Here is a 14812-nt window from a genome sequence, read left to right as displayed (position 1 = left end):
TATTGCATAAGAGATGGGGGGAAAAATTAGGCAGTATGTGGAAATACAACCACAGAAATCTGAAATATCCCCTCTTGCACATTTTCAGACAAATGCAGAATAAGTCTCAGAACTAGGAAATAAATAGAAATATTTGAAAAATCTTTACATTTATTTTAAATAAAGCAAAAATTGGGTAAATGAAGTCCATGTATATGTTTTCTACATAGAAAGAGTAAGGTTGGATTTATCAAATAACCTATTTAATTAATTATTTTACAAATAATTTGTTCTGCTCTGGACAGTGTAAAGTATGCAATCCCTCAGTACTAAAATATTAATAAATGAGATGTAAGGTACATGTAGCAATATCTCAGTTTTTCCCTTGCTTTTAGAATTCTCATGGAGTCACGGCATTAAGCTGAAAACTGGGGCATGACCTAAACGAAAAAATTCACTAGATTTTGAATAAAAGAAACAGAAGCAGTTCTTCAGTTTTCTTTCAGTTTTGGATCAAAGTAGGATATTTCAGAGCTAGTTCTTATGAAAAAAATCTTCAGTTTTCCAAACTTTTGTAGCCAGGGTAGTATACAAATCATGGATGAGATTAGGTGCACTTGTGGTACACCAGATTCTCTTCTTTCTGCTTTATCAGCTGGAGTCAGGAGTATCCAGGAGTTCTTTTCCCATTTTCCCATTTTCAGCAATTCCCTTTTTTTATATTTTTTTCTCTAAACAAAATGCCATCATTCAATAGGTGGGCAATTCAGCATTCTCCTACTTTCTCTTTCCCCACTCTCTCTCTTTTCACCTGACAGCTCAAATAAGCTTAATTTTATAAAGGGAATATGGATTATTTTTATCCACTGAGCTCAACATTCATGAAATACAGGTAATATATTTCCAGGTACTAGAGAAAATATTTTTAGGTCTTTTATTTACATAACATTGATACTGAAAATACTAGGAGTTTAATATATTAATTAGTTTAGTGTTTTGTAACACTTCATAAATATTAAAACTTATTTGAATTTTCACTGTACAAACACAAAGTTGCAACCAGCTTCAGTACAACTAGAGCATAAAGGAGCATTTGAACAGTATAGTTCAGGTCTACTATTTAAAAATCCCACAAACTGTGTTTATGTTTAACAAATGCACATATGCACATTAGAACTAAAACAAAGCAAAATCTAGAAAATTGTAATTTACCATATCCCATATAGTACAACTGCTAATTTTGGAGCTTGGTACAAAATTGAAACTTAAAGGGGAAGAAAAGCTTCCTATCAAGAAATCTGAAATTCTTTGGGGAGGAATTTGGCTTTGCTTCTGCACAAACTTAAAAAACCTAGCTATATACTAAAATCAATAAAAAATCATCAGTGTAGAAGCTTCATTACTGTTCAGCTTTTTCTCACAAATTTTGCTTTGGGTTTTCAGCTGGCTCCTATTTCAGACAGAAGTGTGAAGTTTGGATTATACCTATGTAGAACAACAAGTACATTTTCTGCCATGTGTTCTACTTGCTAGTCTGGCTTTTCACAGGTCTACTGCTATCAGGACCCAAAGTAGCTCTGGAGTCTGCCATACAAGTTTATCCCTAAAGACTGATAGGAACAGAAAAAGCATTTTTAGAAAATGGAAATGACACTGCAGTGAATTTTTCAGCTCTAAAGATGAGAGGAGAATTGTTATGATTGTGTTTGCTAAGAAAAGTGACAGCAAGAGAGATAATAGGGACTTTGATTAATTTTCTGTATACATTTCAGCTTGTTTTCTCTACATTTAAGCCTGTATTTTTATGTGGTATTTTTTACCAATACAAAATCATCACTATGAGCTGTCATTTGAGTCATATGGGTCCAAGATGGACCTGCCAGTGGTGGAGGCTGAGCACAGAAGAGGCAGTAGTAGCACATCTGTGATAATGTATTTTAGAAGGAAAAAAAAAAAAAAATTATATCCCTGAGAAGTAACGTAATTGTGGACAGAGAGAAGAATGAGAATTTGCAAAAGGAACAGCCATGCACCAAGGTCAGTGAAGAAGGAGGGAGGACTTGCTCCAGGCATGGGAGCAGAGGTTTGCCTGTAACTCACAGTGGTATAGAATCACAGAATCATAGAATCATAGAATCACAGAATCATAGAAATATAGAATCATAGAATCATAGAATGGTTTGGGCTGGAAGGGACCTGGAATCCACTTCCAATCCCCCTGCTGTGAACAAGGACACCTTTCGCTAGACCAGGTTGCTCAGAGCCCCATCCAACCTGGTCTAGAACCAGGATGGAACATGGATGGGACATCCACAGCTTCCTCTGGCGACATGTTCCAGTACCTCACCACCCTTACCTTTTCCTAATATCCAATCCAAACCTATTCTCTTTCACTCTGAAGCCATTCCCTCTTGTCCTGTCACTACATGCCCTGGTAAAATTCTCGCCCCATTGTTCCTGTACCCTATCCCTTCAGGTACTGCAATTAGGTGACCCCAAAGTCTTTTCTTTTCCAGGCTTAACAATCCCAATTCTCTCACCCTTCCCTCATAGCAGGGGTGATCCATCCCACTCATCCAATTGGTGACTTCCTCTGGACTCACTCCAACAGGTTGATGTCCTTGTTCTGGGGACACCCTCATTGGGAGTTCCCAGTGCGCACTATATTTACAAACCTATCGAGTTTGATTTTCTTCTTTTGGTTTCTATATTTTTGCTCCTACTCTATAAATGTAAATGTTCAATATAGATTTTTGTTGTGTTGGGTTTTGTTGTTTTTGTGATGGTGTTTGGGGTTTCTAAAGAAATCATTTGGAGACTCTGATTTAGGCATTCTTCTTTCATATTTCCTATTCAGCTGGGAAGTTCAGCTGTCAAATTCCAGTAATTGCCTGTTTGTTTCCCCAGTAACATCTAAGATTCACTGCTGTCAGCTTTCTTCAGAAAATCTGTGCTTCCATTACTTGAGTCAAATCGTTGTCGTGCAAATAATGTCATTCATTATCATCATGCACGTTGCAGCCTGAGAGAGAGATGATGAGATAAAATCAGGGAATACTGCTTCCTATCTAAAAAGAAAATTGTAAGTATTTCTTGCAGGTTGGGGAGTTGCTGAGTATATTTTCTAGCTGAAAAATAAATATGTCATGGGGATACATAGTACTGTTCTTGGTTTGAGTGTACACACTAGGAATTTGTTAGTTTATTAATTCTACTTTCACTAATAAGTTCCTAAAGTCTCAGTGGCTTGAGTGTGACTTGCTGAGATCAGCTATTTACACTAGTCAATGCTATTTGAGAAAAGAAAAGAAAAGAAAAGAAAAGAAAAGAAAAGAAAAGAAAAGAAAAGAAAAGAAAAGAAAAGAAAAGAAAAGAAAAGAAAAGAAAAGAGAAAAGAAAAGAGAAAAATTGGGAGCTGAAAGCAGGGATTTCATCCAGACAACACATTTTGCTTTACAGGTACTTGAAAATTTGATAAATGAGCAGCTGTACAGTTCCTTTGAGCTACTGTATTTAGACAAGTGGAACAGATGGTATGGCATGGCCACAGGTCTTGCCATGAGTCTGCTCTAGTGCCAGCTGCCCACATGGTCATACCTTCTTTCAAACTTCCACCTGCTCCAGCACGGGATTGTCCATTGTTCACTGTGGACCTGACCGAGCTGCAGGGAGACAGCTGCTTTACCATGGTCATCACCATGGGTTGGGGAACTCCCAGTACCAATCAAGGATGGAGAATGAACAGATCAAGAGTAGCCCTGTTATGATCCATTCTTGAGAGCAAAGAAAACAAAGCATCTGTGAATAAAATGGATTGAACCCAGAAAGATTTAAAATATACCCCAAGACCTAATTAAAACAAAACAAGGTTAGAAGCTGGTGCCAAAAAAAAAAAAAAAAAAAAAAAAAAAAAAAAAAAAAAAAAATCATCTATTTTATTTAATAGTAAAAGAGGCTAAGAGAAAGGAAGAAAGGAAGTAAGAAATAGAAAAAAAGGTTGGTGGGGGGTGGGGGGTGGGGGACAGGACAGGGAGAGTGACCAGGGTTAAGTAGAAACATATCACCTTTCTGAGGGCACCAAAGACAGCTCAGTGCTCCCTTTCATCTGGTCTTCTTGGTGGTAAGGGTACCCTGTAGCCCTGTGCCAACAAAAATTATAGAATCCAATGGATTAATATACATTTGGGCCAAGTGCGAATGCCCAGGTGCCTTCCCTGGGGTGGGCAAGTGAGACACTATTCCTTGGAAGAGTCTGAATCTGTTGTGTCATGTTGCAGTGCTGTGTTGCAGGGTCTAGAGACCCCTTTGGGGCACCTTTCATGGGCCATGACACCCTCTCTGCTATCCTTCATGTAGATGCAGCTTTTCCCTGATGAAGGGCCCCCCCAGCTGCATTGGTCTGCATAGCAGAGGATCAGCATTAGCTACCTCGGACCAGAGTCTTTGTCACTATGCAGCTGCAATGGTTTTAGTTACATACATACTAATTAATGTAGTGGTTTTACATTCACCAAATTTAGTGTAGTGGTCTTAGTGTTTATTTTCTTTATGTGGGAGCAGATCAGGAGAAGCAAAGCAGGCTTAAGCTTAAAAATAAACAAATAGTTTTATTAACACACACTAAGAGAATGGAAAAGAAAAGTTGAAAAATAAAAATTAAATGAAACTTCAAAACACTCTTCCCTTTCCTTCCCTTAACCAACTGTTAACTTTCTTACAAACAACAACAAATAACACAACCTGTTATTTTCAGTCAGTTTCACTATTCAGACATAATCTTTCATTATTTTGGGAGAGGAGTGTTTCTAGAGTCTTATGGAGACATTTGCCACAAGATGAAAATAGTCTTGTGGCTACTCATGTGCCTCTCAGTGTATCTGGGGTACTGTTTAAGAATGCTTCTTCTAGTATAAAATAAGGATTTTCTTCTATCTCTAAAATCGACTCTATCTCAAAAGAAATAAAGACCTCCTTTTACTCCAGGAGCCAAGGGCTTCAAATCACTTTCTCTCTAAAATAATCTTCATCCCAAAGGCTGAGACCTCCTTTTACCCCAGGAGTGAGGGGCTTTAAGATTCCCACTTAAATCTCAATTCTATCAATCCCCAACTTTTGACTGGAACAAGCATTCCCCCAAACAACATTGAGATGTTACAAGAAACAGTCCATTTTTCTATAGTTTACACTAGAGAAGTCCAGTTAAAAAATGTCTACTTCTTCAATCCCTCCTTCTAATAATCTTTATCAGTTCTTTCACTCTTGCTCCACTGACTTAATGTGGTTCCTTTTCCATGTCTACTCTGTCTCTTTCTTCTCTCTCTCGGGGAAGGGTTAGGCCTTGGAAGCTTCATGTTACCAGGAAAGGGTTAAATCTGCCCAGGTCTGCAGTGGCCCTGTGCTCTCTGCTGGGCAGTAGTGTCTCCCGGGAGGGAGAGCTCTGCCCACCCCTCGGTGATAATCGGGGTGGCCTGGCCTGACTGGGACCACAGCTGTTATCAGGGGCCTGGCGGAGAGCTCTCCCTACTCCGGGGGCTCCGTGGCTCCAGGGAGGTTTTTAAAGTAGTTGATGCAAAGCTGCAACTTCTCTTCTCCCGCTGGGAGCCAATGGAGCCTGGCCAAGCCTCGGGGCTGGCTCCCTCCCAAAAGGGGGGAAGCAGCAAGCCTGACTCAATGTTACCTGTTCAGCCGACCAGGAGGAAAAGGCTGACCTGAACAAAATCAGGGTTTATATGGGTATTTCCCAAAGTTGCATTCAACATTCTTATTGGACAAAGCAGATGCCAATGTCCCAAACTGGCTACCGATAGGTCTTTGTCTTTTCTAAATCAATTCTAAGGTCCTGACAGAGCAATATTCTACATTCCTTCCTAACTAAAAACTAAACTGTGCCAACTCATGACAGCACCGAAAACCTCTCCTCCTCCCTCCACTGTCAGGCAATTGAAGAGACAGGGTCTCCATGGTTTGCATCATGAAGCCAATTTTATTAAACACGCTGATTGATGGCTTATATACCTTTCAAGCATAAGCTGAAACAATAACCATATTTATGTTTCTCAGCTTAACTCTGGGCTAGTACAGACTTGTACAGGCCTGTAATGTCTTGCACACAAACATACATACATACATCTTGATCTCTTCTTTCTTCAGGGTCTTGCCTCAACTTGCCAGGGCTTTTAGCCTTCTAACAAATCTACTTCCGTAATGAGTTCAACAGTGGAGTCCTGCTTCCAAGCTGTATTCCCACATTTTGGTGTGAGGGTCTGTGGCAGCCTGGCAGCCAATAGCCCTGGGACTGTGGTCTCTACCCTGAAGGCTTGGGTTGTGAATTTTTTCCCAGCCCAGACCCGAGTCGCTTTATCTTATCTCCAACATGCAGTGCAGGGCCTCAGTCAGGGTGTGGGGGTCTTCCACGCAGCTTTCGTCATACAGTTCTGCTATAATAGGCAAAAACCCTTCATGAAGATGTTTAAGCAATAAATTATAACATTCCAGTCTCTGACAAGCCCTGACAAGAAGGACCTGGGTGTGCTTGTGGATGAGATGCTGGACATGCCTCAGGAATGTGTTCTTGCAGCCCAGAAAGCCAATTGTATACTGGGCTGCATCCAAAGCAGCATTTCAAGCAGTGCAGGGGAGGAGATTCTGCCCCTCTACCCCTCTCTGGTGAGATCCCACTTTGCACACTGTATCCAGCTCTGGGGTCCCCAGAACAGGAAGGACATGGACCTGTTGAAGCGAATCCAGAGGACACTAAATTGATCAGATGGATGAAGCACCTCTCATAGGAGGAAAGGCTGGAAGAATTGGGATTATTTAGCCTGCAAAAAAGAAAGCTTTGGGGTGACCTAATTGCAGTCTTCCAGTAACTGAAGGGAGCCTATGAGAAAGATAGAGAGAAACTTCTTTACAAGGCTATGTAGTGACAGGACAAAGGGAAACAGCTTCAAAGTGGAAGAGAAGAGGTGTAGATTAAATGTTACTGTGGGGGTGATAAAGTACTAGAATAGGCTTTCCAGGGAAGTTGTGGATATCCTGTCCCTGGAAGCGTTCAAGACCAGATTGGATAGGACTTTGAGCAATGTGGTCTAGTGAAACCTGTTCAACCCAAACCGTTTCATGATTTTACGATTTAATAGTCTGACAAGTGCTGAAAGTGAAGAGCACAAGTTTTATTCTGTCTGTCTTGGGTCTGTCTGTCTATATAACTATTTGTAGCACTTATCAAATTTTACATTTTCCAAAGTAATTATGTTTAAAGAAACAAGCTTTCTTGATTTAGAACAGATTTTGGACTCGCAAAGGTGGCAGCTGTGGCAGATAAAGTAGAACTTGGGCTGATGTTGAAATTTGAAAGCACTAGTCCAATGTATCTCTTCTGGAAAAAAGAACTAAGGTGACAAACAGAGTTTGTTGGGGCAAAGCCATCAAGGTTTTAAGGTCTAAGGACATTTACAAAGATTGTTTCTTATAGCAGTTCCCAACTCAGTTGTATACATGTCAGTCCTATTTACGCTAAATATTTTTTCACAAATCACGAGTCTTCTAAACTCTAATAGTCTTTCAGAGACTATAGAGCAAAGTCAATGCCATAATGCCTCAGATTTTGTATTACACTCTATTTTAAAATATAAATGACACCTATGTAACTATAGTATCATCAAAATAAAGTTCTGGAAAAAATATTAAAATATATATAGCTATATTTAAGACCTCTGAAAAGTTTCATAATTTTATAATTGCTCCTTTCATATATTGCTTATGATCATTTCTACTTCAAGTGGAAATAATGGTCTTAGCCTCTGCAGAAGAATTATTACAGAATTTAGTATACCTGTGACACTTGCAAATGCCCTGGGAAATAGAAGTTATTGTTTTAAGTGCAGGTTTAGTATGATCCTTTAGTTAAATTCTGTAGATTTTCATCTTCTTAAACTGCTTTGTGAAGTGTTGAAAATAGATTTAACTTAAAACCAGATCACATATGAAACATACATTTGTCTTTTGGAAGTACACAAGAAAAGATTTAAAAAAAAAAGTGAGAAAATATATGCATTTTGAAACTGCTGATTATAAGGGCCTGATTAGTACTACCAAAAGTACCATGAAGAAAGCTCTGTAACCAGAATTAACCAGCCTGGGAATTCAAGAACTGCAGAAAGTTCATAATAAATGAACATAGCCTGTTCTTCATTATGAGCAATAATGCTGACTCCAAGCATTTTAAGGATTAGCTTAATATCAGGTGCCTAACATTTTGTGGTATAACTGTCTTTCTAGGCAATCAAAGGACACTAGTTACAAGCTTTCTCTAGTCTAGTAGGAATATGTCAAGTACTATAAAAAACACAGAGAAGAATCACTTTTGTCAGCTGTGAAAATTGGTGTAATTCACATGTTCACACTTTACTGAAAAGACAATGGATTGCATATATATTTTTAGGAGAATGTGGCTGGGTATCAGAGCAGATTGTTACCTTGTTTATATATCTATGGCAGCTGAATTGTGAATCAGATGGACTCTTGTGCCAGAGGGGACAAGGCTCATGGTTGTTTGCTGAGATTATGTATTCAGTCAGGGTCCCATGGGCATGAAGCAAAGGGAGCAGAAGGGTAACAGCAGGCTTTATGGAGTCTGACCTGAGCAGGTTCAATCATTCTATAGACTCTCTCTGCAACAGGGAGTGGAATCATGCTAGATTTATTTGTAAATATTTATTTTCAAGTACAGTGGAAAATATTTCATTTTTCAGTATTTGTAGATCATACTTTGAAACCTTTTTTTTACTCTGATAAAATCTGGCTTTAGAGATTGCAAGACTTCAGTGTTTCATTCAATTTTATTGTGTGCCAGCACCCTGCTATCCATCACTGTCATCTGAGAAGGTTAGAATAGAAAAACACATATAAATACACATACCTACCACTTACTTGCCAATTCCACATATAGCTCTTAAAACTATAATTCATTCAACTTAATAACAGTGTAAAAGACAATACTTTGCATGTAATGGCTAAATTGTAGAAGCAAAATACAGTGAATGGCAAACAAAAAGGCATGAAAGGTTTCTCTTATCTAGGAAAGGTGATAGGGAACATTGCAAAGGTGATGATGGAACTGCTAGTTTTTAAGTAAGAACTTTTATCAGCCCAATATCCTTAACTGAGAGAAGCAATATGGAAGGGATTCTTCCTAATCCCATTCAAGCAGGATCTTTAAACATCTTCATGCTTTCTTGTTATCCTCTCTGTTTTTACCGCATGCAGGGTGTTTTATGTATTTTGACCATTAACCATATATTTTGGTTCTTGCCTTCCTTCCAAAATGTCTAGGTTAACTTTTATAAACAAGATTTCTTACCATTTTATTTTTTTTTTCTCCCTCTTATTCAATTTTTGCTCACTTTTTTTCCCATTTTCTTCATGTGAATTTAGTACTTCTTAGAAATGCCATTTAAGAAATAAATTATATGCTTTTCCAAATAACTTCCCCCCCCCCAACAATAAAAAAACAGTAGAAATAAAAATTTAAATAGCTCAAAAATATGGGGTTTATTTAGTTGTCAGATAGGTGTGAATATTCCTGCCTTAGATGCCACAAAGGTTGAGATTATAAAGAAAACTATTGAGAATACTTTTCTGAATCAGGGTCATGTTAGCTGGTTTTATACAGGTTGTAAATCACTCTCCAAACAGAAAAGAAGTTGTTTTGTTTATTTTAAACTTGTGGGAGTCTTTCCCTCTGTCTTCCCTACTGGGAAGAATCTCAAAACTTGCAATAGGGAAACTAGGAAATATCCTATTAAAGAAATTACAGAAATCCTTCCTTTGCCCTATTAGATTATCTGTCTCTCATTCCTGTTCCTAGAGAGCATTTTTAGCCTTGCATAATAAATTAGCACTACCTTAAAAAAAATGCTGTTGCTGTTTGATAATTTTTAATACAAAGACCTAATTCAGTATTTCATATAAATGCCCATGACTTGCAGTTTTATGTAAGTAAAATCAAACTAATGTAATGTAAATTTGACAAGTTTTTCTCTCCAACACGCCTAGATCTGTCCATGTGCATATTCATGGTATTCAAAACTTTTGGACTCGCATTTTACAGCACACATTTCAGCATTTGAATGTTTGAAAAAGGAATTTTCTTAAAATCCCATTTCACAAAGTAAAGAATAAAGGTGATCTGGCCTGGCCTGACATAATAACCATGGTCATGTGTTTATTGTTCTATCTGAAAGTATTAATATGTCCAGTTTACAATCTTTCTACACACAGTATTTTAGTTCGAGAGAGACACTTATGAAATCCAGTATGCCCTGTATTGCATAAACTAAAGATTTTAATCCACTGTGACTATCATTTAGTCTGCAATTCTTTGCAAATGTGATTTTATGTGTGAAACAATGATTGGCTGGGAAACTAGAGAAATTACATTGCCTTTGATTTTTTTCTTTCTTTGAAATCTGTAAGTATTTTTATCTTTTGATTCACTAATTTAGCTTATTTTTCAAATTATTTAACAAGTAGTATCTTTCTCTTCCCCTGTCCCTTTATTTAAATCAACTTTTTTTTTTTTTTTTTTTTTTTTTTAATGGAAAATGCTTTATCCAAAAATGAAAAGGTCTTTCAATTTCTATGCCAAGAGGCATAGATTACATTACAGTCAAATGCAGAAAAGGTACCCTCCAAAAAGTGTAAATAATTTGCAAAAGCTATTTTCAATATATTTTTAATTTTTAATTGTCAGGACTATGAATCTCTTAAGCTATATTAACTCCTTTAAATAAGATACAGCCTAAATTGTACTACAAATTGTAATGGAAACAGTGCAACAGACATGATCTTAAAACACTTTATTTCCATTGTAGAATTTACTATTTAAACCAGAAATTCTTCCTACAGGACACTTTGGAAAAAAACAAACAAACAAAACCAAACAAACAAAAAAACCCAACTCCAGAATAAAATAGGGAATAATTACTGGAACCATGTTCATCTCACTGTAAATTTATACTCCTTTTTCTCAATTCACATGATGATGAAAATTATATTTACTCCTCTCTTCTATGAGATTTAATAAAAAGTACAGGTAATTTGCCTTTTGTTTGCTCTGTGCTTCAATCCAGCTGAAGAGTGTGTCCATCAGCTCTGTGTTAATTCTTTCTACTCCAGAACAATAATGTCTGAGTTGGCATACTATGTCACCATCAAATTCTGAATGACAAATTGGAATTACCGTATTGTTAGAAAACCATGATATTTTAATTCTCTTTCCTTTTTGTTTTCACTTATTTCTTTTTCCTTGTCATTATTCATTTTCATTCATTATTAATCTTCACTCTTCATTTGTTTTCCCTTCTGTAAACAATATGTGTCTCAGTGTCCAGAAATCGCGCTGACCAGCGCAGCCACAGGCTAGCTCAGTGTGTCTCACTGTGGCAATGTGGTAAGGTCGGAGCGACAGGCTAAGCGCGCCGCTTCCTCCCTGTGGGAACTTGGATCCCACCGCCAGCGACGGGCACGTAGATGACGTAAGCGACCCCAGCAGCTAATGAAAGGCGGACTCTCCCGAGCAGGATGTAACGTAGGTTTATTGAGGCAGAGGGAGCGCGGGGCTCTGCACGCTGCAACCTGCTGCCCAGGAGAGACCCTGAGGGCAGGCGCGCGGCAGTTTTTAAGGGGGGGTGGAAACGGGGGTGGCGACAACCGGTCAGCCAGTCACAGGAATCGGGGGGGGGTTAACCGGGGGTGTGAACCATAGAACTGGGGACCAACCACAAAATGATGGGAGGGGGTCTCCCAGGCCCCAGCCTATCACTCAGCACCCCTCCCGGAGTTTTCTAGAAGCCAGGGAAGGGTCTCCGAGTGACAGACAGGGCGACCACGAGGAGAGAGGTGGGGGGATTGACAGCAACAGGTGCAGGGAAGGAATGAATGACAGAAAACGTCTGGTTTTACAGTAGACAAAACAACCTAACTCATGCAGAACACAGGGGTATACAGTGAACTCAACCATTATAAAAATAACTTAAAAATCTTACAAAAATAACTTAATAACTTAATAAAAACAATTCTCACACCACCACAAATATGTACATCACAATCAGATTGCTCCTGCAACTCAAGCAATTATGCTTTGGGTACAAGGACTAGTTCATATTTGGGCAAGAAGACTAAGAGTTGGTGGGATATTTTTTCTTGTAGCTTGCAATTTTTTTCTCCTTTTTGAGGCAAGACATGTTTGATAACGGTTAGGAAGATCTTGATAGTACTACATCATGGCATACTATAACATAAGACAGTGAGACTAGGAACACTTATCACGTTTCATGTTTTCTGCTCATGATGTGCTTTGAGCCTGGTTGTAGCTCAGCATGTCTCCAACAGGCTAATGAATTTACCCTGCGATAAAAACATTGTGGGCTGGGCTGTTACACTCTTGGCCTTATACTTCCCGTAGCTCAGTCAGCTGCTTAGATTGATAGAAGCACACTGTGTGTATCTGAATTATTACTAGTGATAAAGGTTGAGTTTCTGACCTGGTCTGAATGAATACTTGAAAAGTATGAATTTTAATCATGTCCGTATTTCATAACGTATTTCATAACAAATGCCGATTCCATTCTCAGCTAACAGGAATATATATGCTGAGTATACTCAAGTATTGTGGCTAAACTTTTGGCTACTGACATACTAATGCTTCACAGACTCTTTACTATATGAGTAATCAGGTTAGTAAAGGAAAAAAGTTCCATATTTCCCCCTCTGGTACACCAGGCACTTTCTGTTCCAGCTGGCATGTGACAGCCAACACTGAAGAAGTGGGAACTGCTTTCTGAAAAAAGGCTTAAAGGACTTTATGTAGCACAGTTCTTTGAGCTGTTTCCTCTGTGTCTGCTCTGCATGTATAGAACATGACAGAATATTTTGCCTACCTGGTAGAGCTGAGCACCTGAATGCAACACTATAGGAAAACACCTTAGCCTCATAATTTTAAACTCTTAAAGACTCTAGGCCATAGGCTCATTTACATATCAAGGCAGCTGGCATTTCCCAGAGAGAGCCCTTATTCACCTGAAAATCTTGGAAAAAGATAGTAGTTGAAAAGTACAAGGCTGTTTGATCTCATGTAAAGGACAAATATATCAAAATAGCAGAGGTTATTTGATAAACTCTGTCTGATGTTGCAGAATGGCTGATCCCCATTATCCTATGGTTTTATGTTATGTATGTCTTTTAACTGTAATTAACACAGACAAATATTTTTTTTCTTCTGTTGCCACAACAACATTATTTCCAAAAACAAGCAATATCTAAGACATTTTTATGTTATCAATAGATATGGCTTCAAGAATAAGATTTATTTTATTAATTTATTAATAATCTGATAGCATACTAGGTAAAAGATGCTATTTTTTAATTAATCCATTATCTGAATATGTTTTCTGTTGTCCAGAATTACATAATAAATTATAAAATATCAAATGGTTATTTTGTGTTTTATCATTCAAAATACATTGCAGTTTTATCCCTGATAATATGGTAATCATCCTTTTTTTTTTTTTTTAACTGCGTACATGTCCAATTTTATTTGCATGACACTTAGTAATTTAGATACAACTATCTCAGGTTTTTTCTCTGAGATTCAGGTGGTTTTAGAGTCTTTTCGCCCTCTGCAAAGCTCTGAGCCAAACGCAAGAAAGAGACTTCAGGTTCTGATTTTTCAAGGTTGCATGCTTCGTTTATTGTTTTTTATCTTACAAATTTGTCAGTGCCCAACAAAGGTCTGTGCAGCTGCTCAGGCATCTGGTGAGTCCTTGACTCCTCCCGGACTGGGCTGTCACTATCTTTTACACTAATTGCTACGTATTCTTTATCTATCATTATTTGCCAATACCTATCACTTATACTAAACAGGTCATCTCTACTTTGACCCAATCTCTTTAAACTACTTTGTGCCACTGTCACTGCTGAAATGGAGTGAGGGAAGAAGAAAGAAGAAGCAGGAGACAACGACCCAAATCCTCCATCTTGCTCCCATTCACTTCAATACTAAAAACCCAAACTTACTGTTTTTTCACCCCGTGATAAGCTAAACTACTATCTTTCACACTCTTGTGGCTTGCAATCCTTCCCGCAGTGCAGGAAGCCTTTCCCATAGACTGAAATCAAAGCCAATGTCCCTCTGGGCTCTGGGCCAGGGTCCCAGACCCCCCCTGTCCAAGTCTCTGACCCTCCAGGGCAGCCAAAGGAATGCCCTGGACTCCAATACAACTACTTTGAAGTGATATTGTGACTTGACTATACTTGTGCATGGGTTCTAATGCCTTCCAGCAGGACTGTTGTCTCCTCATGTGTAATATCATGTGGCAAGGATGCTAATATTGGATTGCCTCTGACCATCTGCAACACACTTTTCTCTTGGAAAATAACTCATGCAACACAAGAAAACTGCTCAAAGGTATCTCAACAAGCTTTCTATATTCTTTTAGGAATGAACAATTTTATATTATTAGTTTATATTATTATTTTGTATTATTAGTTCATTTTTTAGTTTTTATTATTAGTATCAATGATAGTGATGTCTTAAGTTTTAGCATTCATATTTTTCATATTTTGTACTGCCTTGCTGTGTGAACTTCATATTAAGTGTTAGTAAGTTCTCTTCACAGAGTAGTTAGACAAAACAATCTTTTTGCAGCTTGAGAACTAAAGATAACTCTCACAGCCTCAGGCACAAAAAGCATAAACAATGGCAAATTGAAGAGAGAAAACTAGGAGTATGGGATTTCATAACCTGAAGCTGTAACTGGACAATTAACCCAAA

Source organism: Hirundo rustica, chromosome 3, assembly GCF_015227805.2.
Source record: "Hirundo rustica isolate bHirRus1 chromosome 3, bHirRus1.pri.v3, whole genome shotgun sequence".
Classification (NCBI taxonomy): domain Eukaryota; kingdom Metazoa; phylum Chordata; class Aves; order Passeriformes; family Hirundinidae; genus Hirundo; species Hirundo rustica.
The sequence above is the reverse complement of the archived record's forward strand: the minus strand, read 5'-3'. Positions refer to the sequence as shown.